This window comes from Zalophus californianus, chromosome 4 (assembly GCF_009762305.2).
Source record: "Zalophus californianus isolate mZalCal1 chromosome 4, mZalCal1.pri.v2, whole genome shotgun sequence".
Classification (NCBI taxonomy): Eukaryota; Metazoa; Chordata; class Mammalia; order Carnivora; family Otariidae; genus Zalophus; species Zalophus californianus.
Window position 1 is genome coordinate 151,241,228 of NC_045598.1, and position 19,371 is coordinate 151,260,598.

At 39.9% G+C, this 19,371-nt stretch overlaps 1 long non-coding RNA gene across 1 annotated transcript in view; it reads right to left on the minus strand.

Annotated features, from left to right (window-relative positions):
* LOC113937689 overlaps positions 1-18,727 on the minus strand; it is a 49,706-nt gene extending 30,979 nt beyond the window's left edge. Inside the window, exons 1-2 of the long non-coding RNA XR_003524681.1 lie at positions 18,673-18,727; positions 16,779-16,863 (exon numbers count right to left, since the gene is read on the minus strand). This is a non-coding gene — a long non-coding RNA (uncharacterized LOC113937689). The remainder of the gene's footprint in view (positions 1-16,778; positions 16,864-18,672) is intronic.
* Between the last annotated feature and the right edge of the window lie 644 nt (positions 18,728-19,371).

The window sequence follows — 19,371 nt, forward strand, 5'->3', positions numbered from 1 at the left end:
AATCCTTACAGAAATATATGAAAATGGTGCTATTTGTAATTCCTTACTATTAAAGATGAGGAAATTGAAGCATGGAGAGGGATAATTAATTGCAGAGTAAAATGTATAATTTCAGCATAATTAGGAACATCACAGTCATAAAGGTGGATATTACATATATGAAACAGGAAATAATTATTTTGAAACAAAAATGCCAACTGAAGATGTTAGAAAAAAGATCTGAAAATAAAAATACAATATATTTGCTGATGAGGAGCAAGTGAGTGAATTTGTGCCTTAATGATTTGCCTATAATTGAAAAAGAAAACATAGACATGGGTTTTGTGGTTTTTTGTTTTGTTTTGTTTTGGCAGAGAGGGTTGAAATATGAAAAATAGATTAAGAATCTAATGTCACTAGAAAAATAAGGCAATAAAGAAATAGTTACAGTTCCCCAAACTGAAGAAAAATCCCCACATTAAAATATTCTATCAAGTTCTGAACAAGATAAATTTTATAGGCCAAACATTAACCTATCACAGTAAAATTGCAGAACATGGAAAAAGAGTTTGAAAATTAAAGAGATCCAAGTATTATGTATCTCCTTGGAATCTTCAACTCCTGTCTATTAGTAATTGACAAATCCAGCAGGCAGAAAATCAGTAAGAACATGGTTGAGCTGAACAGTGCCATCAATCAACTGGATCTAATTCATGTCTGTAGAATAGTTCATCCAACAAGAGCAGAATACACATTCTTCTTAAGGTCATGGAACATTCACCACACTCAGAGTCATAAAACACACCTTAACAAACTAAAAAGAATAGAAATCATACAAATTAATGCTCTCAGCCACAGTGGAATTAAACTAGAAATAACAGAAAGATATCTAGAAAATGCCCCAATACTCGGAGATTAAACAACACACTTCCAAATAACATATGGGTCAAAGATTCTTCTTTGAAGAAAAATTAAAAACTACTTTGAGCTAAATAAAAGTGAAAATATAACTCATCAAAATTGTGGGATGTAATGAAAGTGGTGCTTAGAAGGAAATTTGTACCGTCAAGTGCATACACTAGAAAAGAAGACCTAAAATCAATAATCAAAGTTTTCACTTTAGGAAACTAGAAAATGCAAAATTAAATCCAAAGCAAAAGAAAAGAAATAGTGGGGGTGCCTGGGTGGCTCAGTCAGTTAAGCATCTGACTCTTGGTTTCAGCTCAGGTCATGGTCTCAGGGTCCTGAGATTGAGCTCCACATTGGGCTCTGCACTCAGCCGGGAGGCTGCTTGGGATTCTCTCTCTCTCTCCCTCTCCTTCTGCCCCTCCTCCCTCTCTCTCTCTCTCTCTCTCTCTCTCTCACACACACACACACACACACACACACACGTGTGCTCTCTTTCTTTCTAAAATAAATCTTTAAAAAAAAGAAAATAAATAAAAATTAAAACAAAAATCAATGAAATTAAAAATAAGAAATCAAAAAAGAAGATCAATGAAGCCAAAATCTGGTTCTTTGAAAAGTTTAATAAAATCAACAAACTCCAGCAAGATTAACTAAGGAAAAATGAGTAAAAACACAAGTTACTAATATCATAAATGAAAAAGGGATCATCACTGCTGATCCCATGGTAATTAAGGAAATAATAAAGGAATATTACAAACAACTCTGTGCCCAGAAATTTGAAAACCTGCATGAAATGGACCAATTCCTTGAAAGACATGATTTACCAAAACTCACACAAGGACATACAGATAATATGAACAGTCCTAAATCTTTTAAAGAAATTGAATCAATAATTAATTAATAATCTTTCAAAACAGAAAGCACCAAACCTAGATGGATTCACTGGTAAATCATACCAAATACTTAAGGAATAAATTCTACTGAAATTCTACAGCCTCTTCCAGGAAGTAAAGGCAAAGAACAAAAGGAATGAACAGAAAAGAAAGAGCATGATGGTAAATCTAAGTCTAAGTATATCAATTAAACATAAATGGTCAAATTAGCCCATTTAAAGGGCATAGGTTCCACATATGAGTGAAACCATATGATAATTGTCTTTCTTTGTTTGACTATGGACCCAGATAAACAATCTGGGGATTTCAGAGGGGAGGAGGGTGGGGGAAGGGGGTAACAGGGTGATGGGTATTAAGGAGGACACATGCTGTGATGAGCACTGGTTGTTACACTTAACTAATGAATTGTTGAACACTGCATCAAGGACTAATTATGTACTATACAGTGGCTAACTGAAGAGGAAAGAAAGAAAGAAAGAAAGAAAGAAAGAAAGAAAGAAAGAAAGAAAGAAAGAAAGAAAGAAAGAAAGGAAGGAAGGAAGGAAGGAAGGAAGGAAGGAAGGAAGGAAGGAAGGAAGGAAGGAAGGAAGAAAGAAAGAAAGAAAGAAAGAAAGAAAGAAAGAAAGAAAGAAAGAAAGAAAGAAAGAAAAGAAAGAAAGAAAGAAAGAAAGAAAGAAAGAAAGAAAGAAAAAAGAAAAAAAAAGAAAGAAAGAAAGAGAAAGAGAGAAAGAAAGAAAGAAAGAAAGAAGGAAGGAAGGAAGGAAGGAAGGAAGGAAGGAAGGAAGGAAGGAAGAAAGAAAGAAAGAAAGAAAGAAAGAAAGAAAGAAAGAAAGAAAGAAAGAAAGAAAGAAAGAAAGAAAGAAAGAAGTTACCATTAAAAAAAATAATAATAATAAAATAAAGGACATAGGTTGTCAGATGGGACTAAAAGCATGATTCCTTTAAATCTGAAGACCCAATAACTAGGTTAAAAATAAAAAGACATGTGATCTATTTAGGCTTAATATTTGTGTATGGTGTGGGTAGGGCATGGGATTATTATTATTATTATTACTATTACTATTGCATGTGGATATCCAGGATCATTTGTTGAAAATACTACCCCCCCCATTTAAATGTCTTTGAACCTTCATAAAAAATTAATTGACTGTAAAGTTATTTCTGGACTCTGTTCTGTTCTGTTGATCTATATATCTGTCCTTGGGCCAATGCCACACTCTCTTCACCACTGTTTTAGATTTATAGTGGGTTTTGGAATTGGGTACCATAAGTCCTCCAACTCTGTTCTTCTTTCCAAAAATGTTTGGCTATTCTGGGTCCTTTGCATTCCCATGTAAATTTTTGAATCAGTTTATTAGATTCTTCAAAGGAGTCTGCTGGGACTTCAATAAGGATTGTATTGACTATATAGATCAATTTGGGAAGAACTGCCCTCTAGGCACTACTGAGTCTTCTAATACATGAACATAGAATGTTTTAAGTCTTCCTTAAATTTTCTCAGCAATGTTCTGTAGTTTTCAACAAACAAGTCATGTATTTATTTTGTTAAAGTAATTCCTATGTATCTTATTCTTTTGATGCTGTAATGAATGGAGCTTATTCTTTTTTTTAACAGGTTAAGATTTTTTTTTTAAGATTTTATTTATTTTTCGGAGGAGGGGATGGCAGGCAGAGGGAGAAATAGGCTCCCTGCTGAGCAAGGAGCCTGATGTGGGACTCAATCCCAGGATCCTGGGATCATGACCTGAGCCCAAGGCAGATGCTTAACCACCTGAGGCACCCAGGTGTCCTGGAACTTATTCTTAATTTCATTTTTAGATTGTTCATTGCTTATATAGAAGAATACAATTGAATTTTGTGTCTTGTATCTTGCTGTCTTTCTGTATTTACTTATTAGTTCTAAAGTATTTTTTTATAGACCACATTCAAGGTTATGTCATCTGCAAACAGAGGTAGTTTTTTTTTCCCACAAATAAACAAAAGATAAAAAGATAGAAGAAGAGAGATCAGGCAAACACTAAACTAGAGTGGCTATATTAATATCAGACAAAGTAGCCTTCAAGACAAGAAATATTACAGTGGATAAAGTTGTATATTTTATAATGATAAAGAGATCAAATAATCAAAACTACATGATAATCATAAATGTCTATACCTCATAGCAGAACTTCTAAATACAGGAAATAAAAACTAATAGAACTTGAAGTAGAAATAGACAAATCCCTAATTATAGCTGGAAATTTCAACATTCCTCTCCCAGTAATGATAAAACAAGTACTAAGAAAATCAGTAAGCATTTATAAAATGTAAAAAAAAATGTTATCAACCAACTCAACCTAATTATTATTTATATAATCTCCATCAAGTAACAGGTTCAGACACATGCTTTTAGTGCTCAGAGACCATTCACTAAACTAGATCATATTCTGAACTCCAAAAAAAAAAAACTTGATAAATTTAAAAAACTTTAAATTATGTAATGTATATTCTTTGACCACCAAGTAATAAAAGTAGAAATTGATAACAAATGGTATCTGGAAAATCCCCAATACTTAGATATTAGTCACATACTTCTAAATAATGCGTGAATTAAAAAAGAAAGCACAAGAAAAAATTATTCTTAAATAGGTAAAAATGAAAGCATATCAAAATTTGTGGGATGAATGAAAGCAGTCCTTGGAGTGCTTATATCAGGAAAGTTTCAAATCAATTACTTAAACTTCAACCTTATGAAAATATGAAAAAAAAGTGAATTAAACCTAAAGTAAACAAAATAAAGATAATAACAGAAATTAATGAAATAAAAAACAGAAAAATAATAGTGATATATTAATGAAACCAAAAGCTGGTTCTTTGAAAAGATTAATAGTTGATAAGCCTTTAGAAAGATTGTTCAGGAAAGGGTGACATCACTAGGGATCATACAGATATTCAAAGGATAATGAAGAAATATTAATTCGACAAATTAGATGAAATGGACAAATTTCTTAAAAAACAATGATTACCAAAACTGATATAGGAAGAAGTATAAAGTGTGAATGGTCCTTCATTTGTTTAAATAATTGGATTTGTTAATTAAAAGCCTTCCAAGAAAGTAAAGTCCAAGCCCAGATAGCTTCGCTGGCAAATTCTACCAAACATTTGGAAGAAATAATACCAATTATACATGAATTATTTCAGCAAATAGAAGAGCAGAGAACATTTCCCAATTTATTTCATGAAGCCAGCATTACCCTAATAGCAAAAAATAAAAATATTACAAGAAGACTATACAACAATATCCCTTATTAACCTAAACACAAAACTCCTTAACAAGAATGGGGGTAGGCAAATGACTTAGACTCTGACAGTAGGATGCTACCCTCCAGGACTTTGATTCTGACTGGGGTGATATAATAATGCAAAGATAATTAGGATGTTCTCTGTTGCCAAGTTTCCCTTGGTCCTTACCAATGTTTAATTTGGTGTTCTAGCTTTCAATCAATTCTATGAACTTACCCAGAGGTCATTCAATAAATGTGTTTCTGCTAAATTTAGCAACCAAAAATCTGAATAATAAATTTATCCCTACTAAAGTTCTTGCAACCAAGAACCTGGACTTATAGAAACTGGTACCAGGGAGTAATTTCCACAGATCATCAAGGATATGGAAGGAATTTAGGTTTGGAAATCTGATCTCATTGGGATGAAGCTTGTGAAAATCCCATTAGAATTGAGGGATAGTACTCTGGCATAACAGCTAATTAAATTGTCAACTACAATCATCAGAAATTAAGATCTCAATGAACATAAGTCATGGGGGGAGAGGACTGTTCAAAAATGTTTTCAGGACTCCCTCTCTCCATTTTTCATCCCTGATTTCCTCTGCATTGGCTTCATTATTAGGATTTATTCATATATATTTACAGCTGGCTATAATCAGCTTGAGTCTTACAAGGATTTAGAATTCACATATCTAAAAAAAGTTTTCTCTTCTCCTCTCCTCTCCTCTCCTCTCCTCTCCTCTCCCCTCCCCTCCCTCCTCCCCTCCCCTTCCTTTCCCTTCCCTTCCCTTCCTTTCCCTTCCCTTTCCTTCTTTTCCCTTTCCCTATCACCCCTCCCCTAGCATTTATACAAATCCCTATCAAAAAGACTCTGATTATGCTTGGTACCTATGATCACTTAGGGATCATCAATGTCAATAGATAACAAGATATTCTGATTAGACAGTCTGTATCTTGTGCCCCCTCCTATGGCAGAGAAGACACAGCCTTTTGATTGGCAGTCCTACCTAATTCATATGGAATGGGAGAAAAAGAGTTCCCAAAATCAAGGGATGTTGGACAGATTGAAAAGTAATAGTTTTCTGAGACCAGCACAGAGAGAAAAGGCAAAAATGGAGAAGAGACAAGAGATGATCTATCGTACAAAATCCCCTTTGAGAAAGTTGAAGGAAACACACTCAGTAGTAGAGGGGGTGAATGACTTTAGATGGGAAGAGGGATGAGTGCTCTTTCATAATCTATATATGCACTAAATTACCTCAAATCCTTAACTAACTAAAGTTAGTAATATCTATAATGTAACTAAGACTACAAGGGCATTGTGTCCTTGAAAATAAATCATTTTTAAGCATCTTAAGCATTTTAAGCATTAAAAAAACACTGATTGCCAAAACTGATATGGGAAGAAGTATAAAGTGTGAATGGTCCTTCATTTGTTTAGCTATTTGCACATTTGTCAACCAACAGTTATTGTGAGTTATTAATTAATATTAGTAATGAAATTTCTGTCATTAAACATGAGCCCATACAATGCTCATTTGGCACACCTATTTAATTGTTTTGAGTAATCCTATGTGCCAGAATATAATAAAATAGAATTTATAGATTGACCATAGAAGCCATATACATAGTGGTTAAGAATGCAGATTTGGAAATAAGCAGGCCTATGTTTGAATCCTGCCTGTACCAACTTGTCACCTGTATGACCCTAGGAAAGTTATTTAACTCATGTAAAGTGATCCACAGGGTGCCTAGAACACATTTAGTTCTCAATGATAAATGTTATCTCTTGATACTATCATGGTTCTAGAACTTTAAAGCCAGTTCATTTAGTACATCACGCTCAACTTCCCCTCATTTCAATTTTTCTCTAATTTTCATTGGAATTAGTAAGGTTTGACTATACATTATTATGTAGTATAATGTATAAATATTGGAAACAGGGTCACATAACCACCCACCCCGCCTTTTTTCTTTTAAGCAAAAATCCTCTAGATTTCCCTCACCCAGAAATCCTTTCCAGAGAGCCCCTTTGAGAAACAGAGCCATACCATAGAACCCTCTCAGGATTCCTCTCTAAACTGAAAGAATTCAACCATATTTCTGATGTCCAGTCAAAAACTTGGTAGTTCCCACTTTTAAGAACATGTTTTCTAAACATCTCTGGTAAATGGAGATTTTGACTTTATGCCCGGGACACCCTGAGAGCTGCTCCTACAGAAAAAACTAATAGGATAATAAATCCCAAGTCCTTTTTTCCCCACTCTGAACAAGAGTTGTTTTAGTTAAACTTGCATTCACTTTTCTCTGAACACTGCCCCCGCCCTCATCAGACCATTGTGTTTAATACAAGACTTTTGACTCAGCCATCATTACTCACACTTTACTGATTTTACTTTAAACACTGTTGGCTAAAACGACAATTTATCACGACTGTTTTGCCTAGCAGCGGGAGGATAATTTATTTTCCCGCTGAAGGGTTTGATATTTATTAGCACGGCAGTGAGCTGGTCAGCAGAGATCCACACTCCAGGGGACGAGCTGAGTCTAGCTTCACCGGCTGCTCCACCCTCCTCTGCTCAAACCAACCAATGTTTCTCCTGAGGCAATGCCGGCTAGCGCCTGAGGGTGCAGGAGATGCTAACTGGGGAGCTGCGTCTCCTGAGAAGAGGAAGTTTGGGGTACACCTCTCCCTGCGGAAGCTGGACTCACAACTGTGAAAGAGCTGAGCCAGCTGTCAGGGAGAGAGGCAAGCCCTCACAGCCTGCTCAGGAACACCAGCAAGCTGTGAGCAGAGTGGAAGACTAGTCACAGAAATGTCTGCACCTATAAGGAGGACTCATTGGAGGATGGCCACCCCTGGCCTCAGCAGCCAAAGAGCATCTGGTTGGCAAGAGTTTACTCAGGTAAGGTGGGGCCTGTTTGAGAAGTGGAGAGCCCCAGGCCTCTAATGCCAATGGGAAGCAATTCTTACATAGCACAGGGGAGCATCTTTGTAGGACAATCACTGTGCCTGGCAAGACCGGGCTTTTAATTATAGTTTATTGTAGCAGCAAATGAATAACCAAAAGAAAAGGAAAAGAACTTGTGTTTAGTGTGTGCCTACTGTGTGCCTGGCACTGTGTTAGATTTACATACATCATGTCAGTTAATCCTTGCAGTAACCCTGAGGATGATGATGATGAGGATGATGATGACAATGATGCCCAAAGATGAGTGTTCATATCCAATGGGCTTTGGGAGCTTATGAAAATTGCCTACTTCATCTTCCCACAGCTGGTAAGTGGGAGAGCCAGGGAACTAATACAGCTCTGTCTGACCAAAAGGCCATGTCCTTCTGATGCCGCGCACCACGTCCCTACTGGAGGAGAGGCGCTGGACTTCAGTGTGGTGCCCAGAGTTCCCGCCACTGGGTCACTTCTTGGCTTAAGGCATTCTCTCTAACAGAAGTATCTTACCTGGGAGACATAGCTAAGTGATCCATTAGCACTTAGTCCACATTAACAAGAAATTATTGGACACTTTTTTCTTTTCCAGAAGAGAGGGAACAGGACACACACAACACAGTTAACCTCTGATGCTTCCAGTAAAGTACACTGCTGGGGGTGAGAATGTGAGGAGGGTCTTACTGACTTGGCGGAGGAAGGCTGTTGGGGGGGGGGTCCTGCCAACACACAGCAGGGGCATGTGAACACACAGTGGAAGAGGAGGAAAGGAAGAAAAATGTCAAGGCACTGAAAAAAAATGGCAGGCAGGCCATGCCCTTTCGTGCCCCATCACAGCCAATGCGTGAGTTTCAAGTGCAAGCAGAGCCGCAGTTTCAGAAGTTCTGCAACATTTGTGATGCGCCCACTATGTGCTAGACACTGTGCTAGAGCTCATGTTACAAAACTACATTGGATACTGTCCCCATCCCTGAAGACTGTGTAATCTCTTTTCCCTGAGAAGTTAAGGAAATTCCTAGGATGTCAGGAAAAGGAAAAAAAAAAAAAAACTCATGGAAGAGACTTAGGGAGGAAAAGGCAGGGAGCACTTTAGGAGAGAGGGTCGGAGGCTTTGAAGATAAAGTGCCACTCCCCCTAAACCTCTGTGGAGACACCTGTGACCCAGGTGAAGGTAATGCCTACCCCCCCCACACCCACCAGAGTAGCCTTTTTGTTAGGAAGGAGGCCTTGAGTGTTAGCCAGTCCTCAGAATGTGCTGGCTGGTATAAGCTTCCTCATTTCCTAAGAGCCCCTTTGGAGAAGATGGCTGATGGGTCAGGGAAAGGAGTTCTGTCTCCCTTCTACCCAGCATGTGGGGAACCTGACACTGGCACTAATACCTGGGGAGAACCACCTCCTCTTATTTTGTCAACACTCTTTTTCTCCCTTGCTATTCCTGCTGAGTGGCTCCTTCCTATTTGCTCCTCATCCGCACAAACCCAACCCCAGGCTGGGTTACATAACATTGACATAAAGAATTGAAGTAGGGGATCTTGCCTCCACTTCAGAGGAATCTCCTCAGAAAACAAATTCACTGAGGGCTAAACTCGGCTGTGAGAACTTCAGAGGAGGGCTTATTTAGGACTTCCTGTGGTCAGAGACTGACAGCAGTCTGAAGGCCAAGCAACAGACAGGGTCCAAGTTCCACCATGATTGCGTCAGCGTGGAAAGAAGTTGCGGCACGGCCTCGCCCAACTTTACCAGCAGCTCATCAGGGCCCCAGCTCCCAGGCCTCCCCCTCCAGCCAATCACTGAAGGTCCAAACTCATTGTTTTGTTGAGTCCACCATGAAATAAAATTCTTTCCAGAGCCTTGATTAACCTTATTAGAGCTCATAAAACTCAAAGTATTTCAGCCTGTCCAAATGTCTCTGTTTTCTTCTAGATATTTGTGGTTGAGGGCATTTTCTGCTGTCAGTTTTCAATTAGTAAAGAGATGTGGCAAAAAGGAGGGCAAATTAGAATTCAAAAGCATCACTTTTTAATACCCTGTGAAAGATTATAACTGAAGAGAGCCCAGCCCCCAGGAAGGGAGGGAGGTACAGAGAACACCTCCATTCTGTCCACATTCCAGCATCAAGTCAACTGCTGGCTTGAGGGATGCATGTCATGCGATCACATGACATAATTTGAGCTATTTCATTCTTGTCACAACCTGAAAATCTTGCTAATGCATGGACATATTTATTAAGGTCATTTCTACTTCATGGCTTTTGTGTGGTCATGGGCAATATGTTACCCATTAATGATGGAAGGATGACCCTGGCCGTGTTCTGGGTTCATCAAACAGTTCAATAGGGTGCAGCAGAATCCAAGACATTTTTGCCAAAGCTGTCCCCCAGCCCTCCTCCTCCCTTAATTGTAAAACCCATGTGTGTTTTAACAAAAATCTCATCCATCTGTTTCTGATTCATTTACACTTAACTCGTCAGCTCTCCTTTTGTCAGGGCTGTCATATCCCACAGGTTCTGCACTGGTGTGCCATGCTGAACCCTTCTTCCCTGAATATCAAGAAGTCTTGTTTAGCCAAGAGATGACACTCTCCAACTCCTGGGGGTTGAAGGAGTGCAGTTGGGGAGTGAGAAGAAAGACGTTTCAAATTCCAAACCCCCTGATGCCTCAGTCCACTGTGGGCTTGGCAAAATGTCTCCTCTCATTCACAGTGCTGGCTTGATTGAGCTGTTATTGTTATGGTGTGTGAGTGAGCTTGCATGTGTTTGTGAGAGTGTGTGTGCGTTGACTGGCTGTGATTAAACATGTTTTGTGGCATTAATTCAGACTATGGGTGGGCTTCACTTCTCTGTAATCAGACCAACTGGCTGACTTGGAGAGTATGTGACTGGACTGAATTCCTCCTATGACTTCCACTGCACTGGGTTTTATCCACCTGTCAACCAGGAGCAAAAAAATGAGAAGCAAGAGCTTTCAGTAACAGGAGGAAAAACTCAAGTTCTGGGAGTTCTCCCAGCATTCTCCCTTCCAGGCAGCTTTATTCCCAGATGGGGAGAGGGCACACAGATGACCACAGGGCAGATCCACTCTCAGCATGCACTAACAAGGGAAGAAATCACTATCACTTAGCTATGTTGGATACTGGAATCATGCCAGTCTACCCAGGGCCTCCCACAAACAGGAAGCCACAAAAGAGACCTGGGCTGCCTAAGGCTGTCCCACAGGCCAGGTAAGAGTTGCCATGTCAAATGGTAAATGCCTTCTCTTACCTGTCCCCAGCAGAGAGGACCATCAACATCTAAACTCTATCAAACTTAAAACTTGCTTTAGAAAAAAAAAAGTTGATTGAAACCTTATTCGTCATGCTGCTACTTCTCACACTATTCAAGGTAGTGGCACTAATTGCATCTATCAAGCCAGTTTTCTGTATTAAATGTTCTTTTTCTATAGACTCAGATTATCCCATTTCTTCATAGTTTTTCAGTAAGTCCTGTATCAAATAGAAAATTTAACACAAAGTTACATTTGTGGAGTGATGTGGATTATTTGGATTTACACTTTAGAGTTCCTAAGGACAGACTTCTTGAAATCAAGCGAAGACTGTCTACTAACTTAATAAACAGACACAAGGGTTAAATAAGGAAAACAACCTTCATTCTGGAAATAAAAGAGACATGATTATGTGTGAGGGTAACGGTTCTCAACTGGGGTGTAATATCATACACAATCAGTTGTGAGATATGTTGCAAGTGATCTGTTGCTAATAATAGTTTAAGTACTGACATTTGTGAATGATTCACTTTTAAATAAAACTTAGAAGCAGCCTTGAGGTTATCTCTATAACCGTGTCACTTTAAATCCCTGAATTTGCCAGTATGCTTTATTGAGTTGCAGAGAAAGTGTTCATGTTACCTTGAGGACACCTGGAATCACCCACAGAGACACAATGGGTACACTCCTGGAAATGTGTCCTGCATGTCAACATCATCCATCATGCATGTTGTGGCAGAAAACAGTTGGGAATTTCTACACCCAAGGTCTCAGGATTGTATGACTCTTTGTCAATTGTTAACACATAGGGATTCCATTTTTCTATTCTTTTGTAGTCCTGAACACTACTTTAAGCAAACTCATACCCAGAAAGGGATATTCAAGAGTTTTGGTGGCCAAAGCAGCATTCCTAGACAGCATGATCTTATAATAAAACACACTTAGTAAATAGCACTGACATTGATGCAATTTTCCTCTCTCTCTCCCTCCTGCCCTGCCTGTGTGTTTGTGTTTGTATACACATCTGTGTTTATGTGTTCATATGAATGGGTGGTGGGTTGGTTGATTGGTTGTTTGTTTAGTGTAGAAAGAGTTACTGGTTCTGTGAACCATGGGCACGACCATGTCTAAGACCTAGAAACACATGAAGCACTTTAGAAATGGCCCTAGCTGGAGTGCTAATGAGGCCCATGTGATAGCTCTATGTTCAGTCTGTGTACAAAGAGTATTCAGATTTGTAATATCCCATAGCCACAGGCTGGGGGTCCCTTAATCCCCACGCCTACCCTAACCTTCAGCCAGTATCTCCCAAATGCATGTCATAATTGCAACCTAGACCAAAAGATCAAACATGACAATCAGTATGGATCACTGAGAATTCAATACTCTTCAAACTCCTACTTATAATAAAAAATACCTTCTCCAGGGCACCTGGGTGGCTCAGTCAGTTAAGTGTCTACCTTTGGTTCAGGTCATGATCCCAGGGTCCTGAGATTGAGTCCCGAAATGGGCTCCCTGCTCATCAGGGAGTCTGCTTCTCCTTCTGCCTCTCCCCCTGCTCAGGCTTGCGCTTTCCCTCCCTCTCTCTCCCTCTCTCTCTCTCTGAAATAAGTAAATAAAATCTTTTTAAAAAATATGTACTCCAAAGAGATAAAAGAAATCTCTCCGCAATGGCATTTTAAAAATTTCCGGTCTCTGGATAGCTGTGTAAATCCACATTGTTGACCACAGCGACACTATGCACACAGATGAAGAAGGGAATCATACAGTTTTTCCAGGCCAGTGGCAGGGCCATTTCATCTGTTTCTTCTTCTGGTATGCACTCATCACCTATCCTCTTTACTACCATCTGACCTTGTTACAGAGGTTGTACTTTTAAATTTGGACAAATCCTTGGCTGTGATCTACTAGGCAATAGAAATTCTGATACCTACCATTGCTCCTTTCAGAAAAATACAGGGAAAAGTTGACTAAGAGTCCCAAATGTACCAATCAGCTATTTGAGGTGAATTTTGCCTTATCTTTCACAGCACTCCCCCACCCCCCAAGTCTTCCCTCTCATACTTATCCTTCACATTAACCACCAACCAATACTTCCTTCTCTTTCTCCCATGTTATTACCAGTTTTATGATTTGCCAGTCCAAAAGTGTTCAACTGCTAGTAACAGAAATTGGCTAGTGACAGTAACTTGCCAAAACATCAAGGAACTATGTTGGCTGGAAATCCAAAGATAGAGAGGTTCTGCTGATGATACATTCAAGGCTCCATTTCTCTGTGAGTCTCTTCCCTCTTCCATCTGTTAGCTTTGTCCTGAATCTGACTTCTCCTCTGGCAGCCAGCAGCAAGAGGTAGAGAACATCGTTGTTTATTCAGATCCCTTGAAAGAAAAAGCTGACTTCTGGCCTGCTATCTTACAGACAGGGAAGAACTATCTTTGAAGCCTCCAGCAACCCTCTCCTAAACCACAATTAAGTCATATGCCCATTCTCAAAGCATTCACTGACAAATGGATTCAATTCCTTTGATGGCCAAGATTAATTTGTTCTCACCTCTAAATCTGGAAATGGAATAACTTTCCCCTAAATCATATGAACAATACTGAGATGTCATTGTGAAGAAAAGAGAGAATGGATGCTGGATAAGAAATCAACAATGTCTACTAGAGATATTGGGTATTTTCCATATTAAGTTCTGTGTCATTTCCCTTTATCTGCTTAGATGATACATTGATGTAACTAATGAATAAGAAATAATTAATTGTGAAGCTCCATTCCGTTGCTTTTTTGGATCATGGAGGATTCAGAGACCTTTGTTTGATCTATGGGATCCACATCTGAAAGGTATTGCAGTCCTTTGGGGTTCATTCCCCTCCCACTGGAGCAGTTAGATAATGAAGTAACAACCAGGCCTAAACGCTTGTCTGAACTTAAGCTTCCTTCCTGGAGAAGTGGCCAACTCTACATTCCCGTGTCACAAAGTACTCAGGCCTCTCCGTGCAAACTCCTCACTCCTAGGATTTCAAAAGGCAGGCCATTCCTTAAATGGGGATGCAACTGGGTGGGGCACAGGCACATGGCTCACATTTTCCTTCTCACAATATTTTTTCCATAGACTCAAGCAGCAGCTGCTTTTTGGAGGGCCATGTTTGCTTACGATGACACAGACTATTTCTGAGCTCTGAAGTGGTCATCTTCAGATAGGCCAGTGTGATATCACCTCTTTGTAATCAAACTTCTGCTGCCCTGACTGCCACTGTGAGTCTCAAACAGGACCTGGAATTGAAGAACTATTGATTTAAACATGTAGACATAGCAGTTTCCTCCAAGCAAAAGCAGAAAGGAATCAAGATTGTTATCACTGATCCCTTGGCATTGGCTGGTCCAGAGTTGCCCTTATTCAGCTAATTCATTCCTTCTGTTCACACCATGTAAGGTTTCAGAGCCTCCCCACCCTTACCTCAGCCACAAAAAAGTGTCCTATAGAGGTTCAAGTCTGTCCTCTGGAATATTCCTACCTTGTTCACAGCCCTAGCTTGACTGCCTTCATCTACTACCTCAGTCAACTCCAACCCTCCTTCCTCTGTTCTAGAGGGGAAAAAAAGAAAAAAAAGAAAATTATTTCAATGCTACTCTTCAGAATTGCTGACTTTCACATGAACAAGTCCTACTTCCAGCTCTGCTATTTCAACCTGAAATTCTGTTCAGAGTCCATTGATTAGTATAATTGAAAATACCACACAGAGAAGATATAATGTGGCCTCCATCAGTTATTAACTATATGAACTTAAGCACATTTTTTACCTCTCATCATGTAGTCAGTGTGTATTTGTCGAGGGCCAGCTATATGGCAGACACTGTGCTATGCCCTAAGATAGTTCCTTCATCTATAGAAAGGAGCTAATAGTAAAACACATCTCATAGGCTTGTTGTAAGAATTAAATGAGAAATATATATGTCAAGTGCTTAGCACAATGTCAGATGCATAGGAGACTTTCATAAATAGTCACTGGCATAGCTATTATCATTAATGAGAATGCACCTGGTCTCATCTGAAAGTATGAGGAGTTTAGGAGTTCCTCAATCTCTTCTCTATAACTTCCAATTTGTCATGATTCCTGGATACCCTACAGCTATATATTGGGCAGCTGCTTAAAATGGGTCTTGGTGCTCAACATCACTCAGCATCAGGGACATACAAATCAAAACCTCAATGAGATACCACCTCACACCCGTCAGAATGGCTAAAATTAACAAGTCAGGAAACGACAGATGTTGGCGAGGATGCAGAGAAAGGGGAACCCTCCTACACTCTTGGTGGGAATGCAAGCTGGTGCAGCCACTCTGGAAAACAGTATGGCGGTTCCTCAAAAAGTTGAAAATAGAGCTACCCTATGACCCAGCAATTGCACTACTGGGTATTTACCCCAAAGATACAAATGTAGTGATCTGAAGGGGCATGTAAATTGTGCACCCCAATGTTTATAGCAGCAATGTCCACAATAGCCAAACTATGGAAAGAGCCTAGATGTCCATCAACAGATGAATGGATTAAACAAGATGTGGTATATGTATACATTGGAATATTATGCAGCCATCAAAAATGAAATCTTCCCATTTGCAACAATGTGGATGGAACTAGAGGGTATTATGCTAAGCGAAATAATCAGAGAAAGACAAATATCATATGATCTCACTGATATGAGGAATTTGAGAAACAAGGCAGAGGATCATAGGGGAAGGGAGGGAAAAATGAAACAATATGAAACCAGAGAGGGAGACAAACCAGAAGAGACTCTTAATCTCAGGAAACAAACTGAGGTTTGCTGGAGTGGAGGGGGTGGTAGGAGGAATGAGGTGGCTGGGTGATGGACACTGGGGAGGGAATGTACTATGGTGAGTGCTGTGAATTGTGTAAGACTGATGAATCACAGACCTATACCCCTGAAACAAATAATACATTATATGTTAATTTAAAAAATTATAAATAAATAAATGCAAAAAAAAAAGGGGTCTTGGTGAAGTCAACCCAACTGTGTCCTCACACATGATGCTTGGCTCAGGCTAGTGTACAAGGTTCTATTCTTGATCAGAGACAGTCACAAGGTACAGGGCTCAACCAGTCCCAGGCTCAAATCCCAAGTGCTGTGTCCCTGGTCTGTCCTGCAGTGTGAGTATCCTGAACCTATGTAAGGGGCACACATGCCTTAAGCCATAAGTATTGCATGCCTGTTATAAACCGTGAGATCTGGTAACACCAGCAGCAGCTTATCAGATTTCAAATGCACCACATTCTTCCAGATTTCCAGAGGCTCCTCTCCTTCTCTCTCTCTCTCTCTTCCTCTCTCTCTCTCCCCTTCTCTCTGTCTCCACCTCTTTCTCTCTCTCTGCCACCCATCCTACCTCCCCATTCTAAGTGCCCCAGATTGCTTACTGCAATCTAACAATTTGCAATTAAGTTGAATAAAACTTCAGGAGGGAAGAAACCAGCTGGGAGTTTATATTTAAGTAGAAAGGGGAATGGAAACTTACCACATGTCCTGCTGTGTCATGTGGTTCTCACAGACCATTCATTGCATACCGGCAGACCAAATGAAGGTGGCTCAGTGCTCTCCAACTTAGAGGCAAGAAATGGATGAGAGGAGCTGGCTTAATACCATCACAAATTTACAACCCATCTGAAGTTTCTTTAAGAAAAAGTGTCAGTCCAGAAAATCTATATTGTTAACAAAAAATAAACCATTAAAGAGGCCTGTTTGTTAGAAACCACATACAGTCTCTTGACTGCACAGGAAAATTCCTTCTCCCGAGACAAAATCTGGGCAAAAATAGCCCTGGCTGAAGCATTACTACCAAGAGAGAGAACATGGGTAGGTGGCTCTTTCTTCCTTATCTTTTCCTTTGTAGGATAGGAATGAAAACAGAGCACCCCTTCTGTACTGCAAAGATCCTCCTGGTACCATCTTCCCCACTAGCCCATTAGGGTGTTTGAGAGACTTCATTTGTGCTTCTTAGGGAAATTCTCAAGAAGATATCTGGGTTAAATCAGCATTACTCTCAGAAGAAGGATTATCACAGAGAAGTCACCCCACTGGGAAGTTATTTATCCTATTAAATGATTGCTACTCATTGGCATAGGACTAATGAATGATGACATTGGACACAGAGCAAGAAGCTTTGGTGGGAACAGGCAGTCAGGAGCCTAAGTATCACCTGAGTGGTGATATGATGCAAGCAATGTCAACAGCTAAGCATTGGGAGGAGCATTGTAAGATTCTAGGGGAAGAGGAGCAGGGATGGGGAGTTGTGATAAAGAGATGGGAGAATGTGATTCACAGAATTCCATTGGACTTTTCTGATTCTTAAGACACACAGGGAAAACTTAAGCCACCCAGTTTGTGGTACTTCTGTTACAATAGCCCTAGCAAACGAATACAGATTTCGGTACCTGAGGTGGGGTGGCTTACAGCAATAGAAATTTATTGTCTCACAGTTCTAGAGAATAAAAGTATGAAATCAAGGTGCCAGCCATGCTCCTTCTGACACCTGCTGGGGATAAGCTTTTCTAATCTCTTCTTAGTTTCTCCTGGTGACCATCAATCCTTGGTAATTCTCACAGCTGCATCACTCCAAGCTCTGCCTCTGTCGTCACATGGTGTTCTCCCTGTGTGCCTGTGTCCAGATTTCCTTCTTAGGAGGACAACAGGCATCTTGGAATAGGGCCCACCCTAATCACCTCATCTTAACTCAATTATATCTTCAGAGACTCTAATTCCAAACAAGGTCACATTCACAGGTACTACGGATTAGGACCTCAACATATTTTTTGGTGTGTTGGGGGGCAGGGGTGGGGGAGGACACAATTAAAGTCTCAATAAACACCACCCCCAGTTGACTCTATCATAGGTCTTCTAGTTGGCTACAGTTAGTATGTGGCCATTGAGAATGAACTTGATTGAACTGTGAAAGACTAACTTGGGAGGGAAAATGCCACAGCAGACAATGAAAGCGAATGCTGGGAGTGGAAGACCTCCAGCTCTTGGGCAAGTTCCCTTCTGCGTTTACTCGACAGCTTTCCAAGCTCTCAAGAGAGCCTGGGGAGCTCTAAGAGAAGTTGGGGCCCTTCGGCTCTTAGTGAAACGGTTGTGAAGTTGTGAAAAAGTGATGCAAGGTAGCAAGTGGTTTCATAGGATGCTAAACACTTCCTTCCCGGCAGGCAGTCTGATCTCTTGAACTCAAAACACTGAATTTCCCAAGACACTAGAGAGACATAATCACAACTTTAAGACGTACAAATCATTCTGGCAATAGAGTTTCCAAAAAGCAAAGGATCCAGGATTCTTTCTTGCTGAAGCAAATCCAAATGATGACACAGAGGAACACCAGGACGTTGTGTGTCTGTCATGCTAGAGAGTTACGTTCGTACCTCTTCTGATCCAAGTGTTTTCAGGTGCAGTCACAGCTCCGAGCTTGATTATTTCCTCTCCACAAGCAGGGGGGCTATTCAGAGGCACTTTCAGCATCTGGGAACATGGATTTCATGACCACAAAGTAAAAATGAAATAATGCACATACCAAAACATAAACACATTGTAAAGTGCATTCAGCCTCAGATTCCAAACCCAGCGACCCTGCATGATTTAGCAAAGGGGAAGCCAGACTCCTCTCCCGGGGGGGAGAAACAAGGCCTCCAAACTGACAGCTGCTATCATTCCAAAACAAGTCATTGTTTATAAATGAATATTTTTTTTGTGATAAATTATTGAATTACATGAAAACTCTATGATTTCCTCCTGCTGCCAGATTTGGTTTCGGTCTCAAAAGCCAGCGTGGAATGCACTACAGACAAAGAGCAAAATTAAAAACTGCTGGCCTTTTCTCACAAAATTCTCCTCTGAATTCTGTCTCCCACTAACCTGTGATGCTGGTTCTGGCTTTGAAAACCCAGGAGTCCCTTCAGAACATTCATAATCTAAATGGTTTTAGGTTAGAGACATTTTGACCTATTTTGAGGAAAATGTAGGTATGAATCACAGCTCGTGAGTTACTTTATGGTAATTAGCATCTCAAAATCTAAAAGCAAAGGGGGTCATGACTTTTGATGAGTATCCACTATATGCCAGGC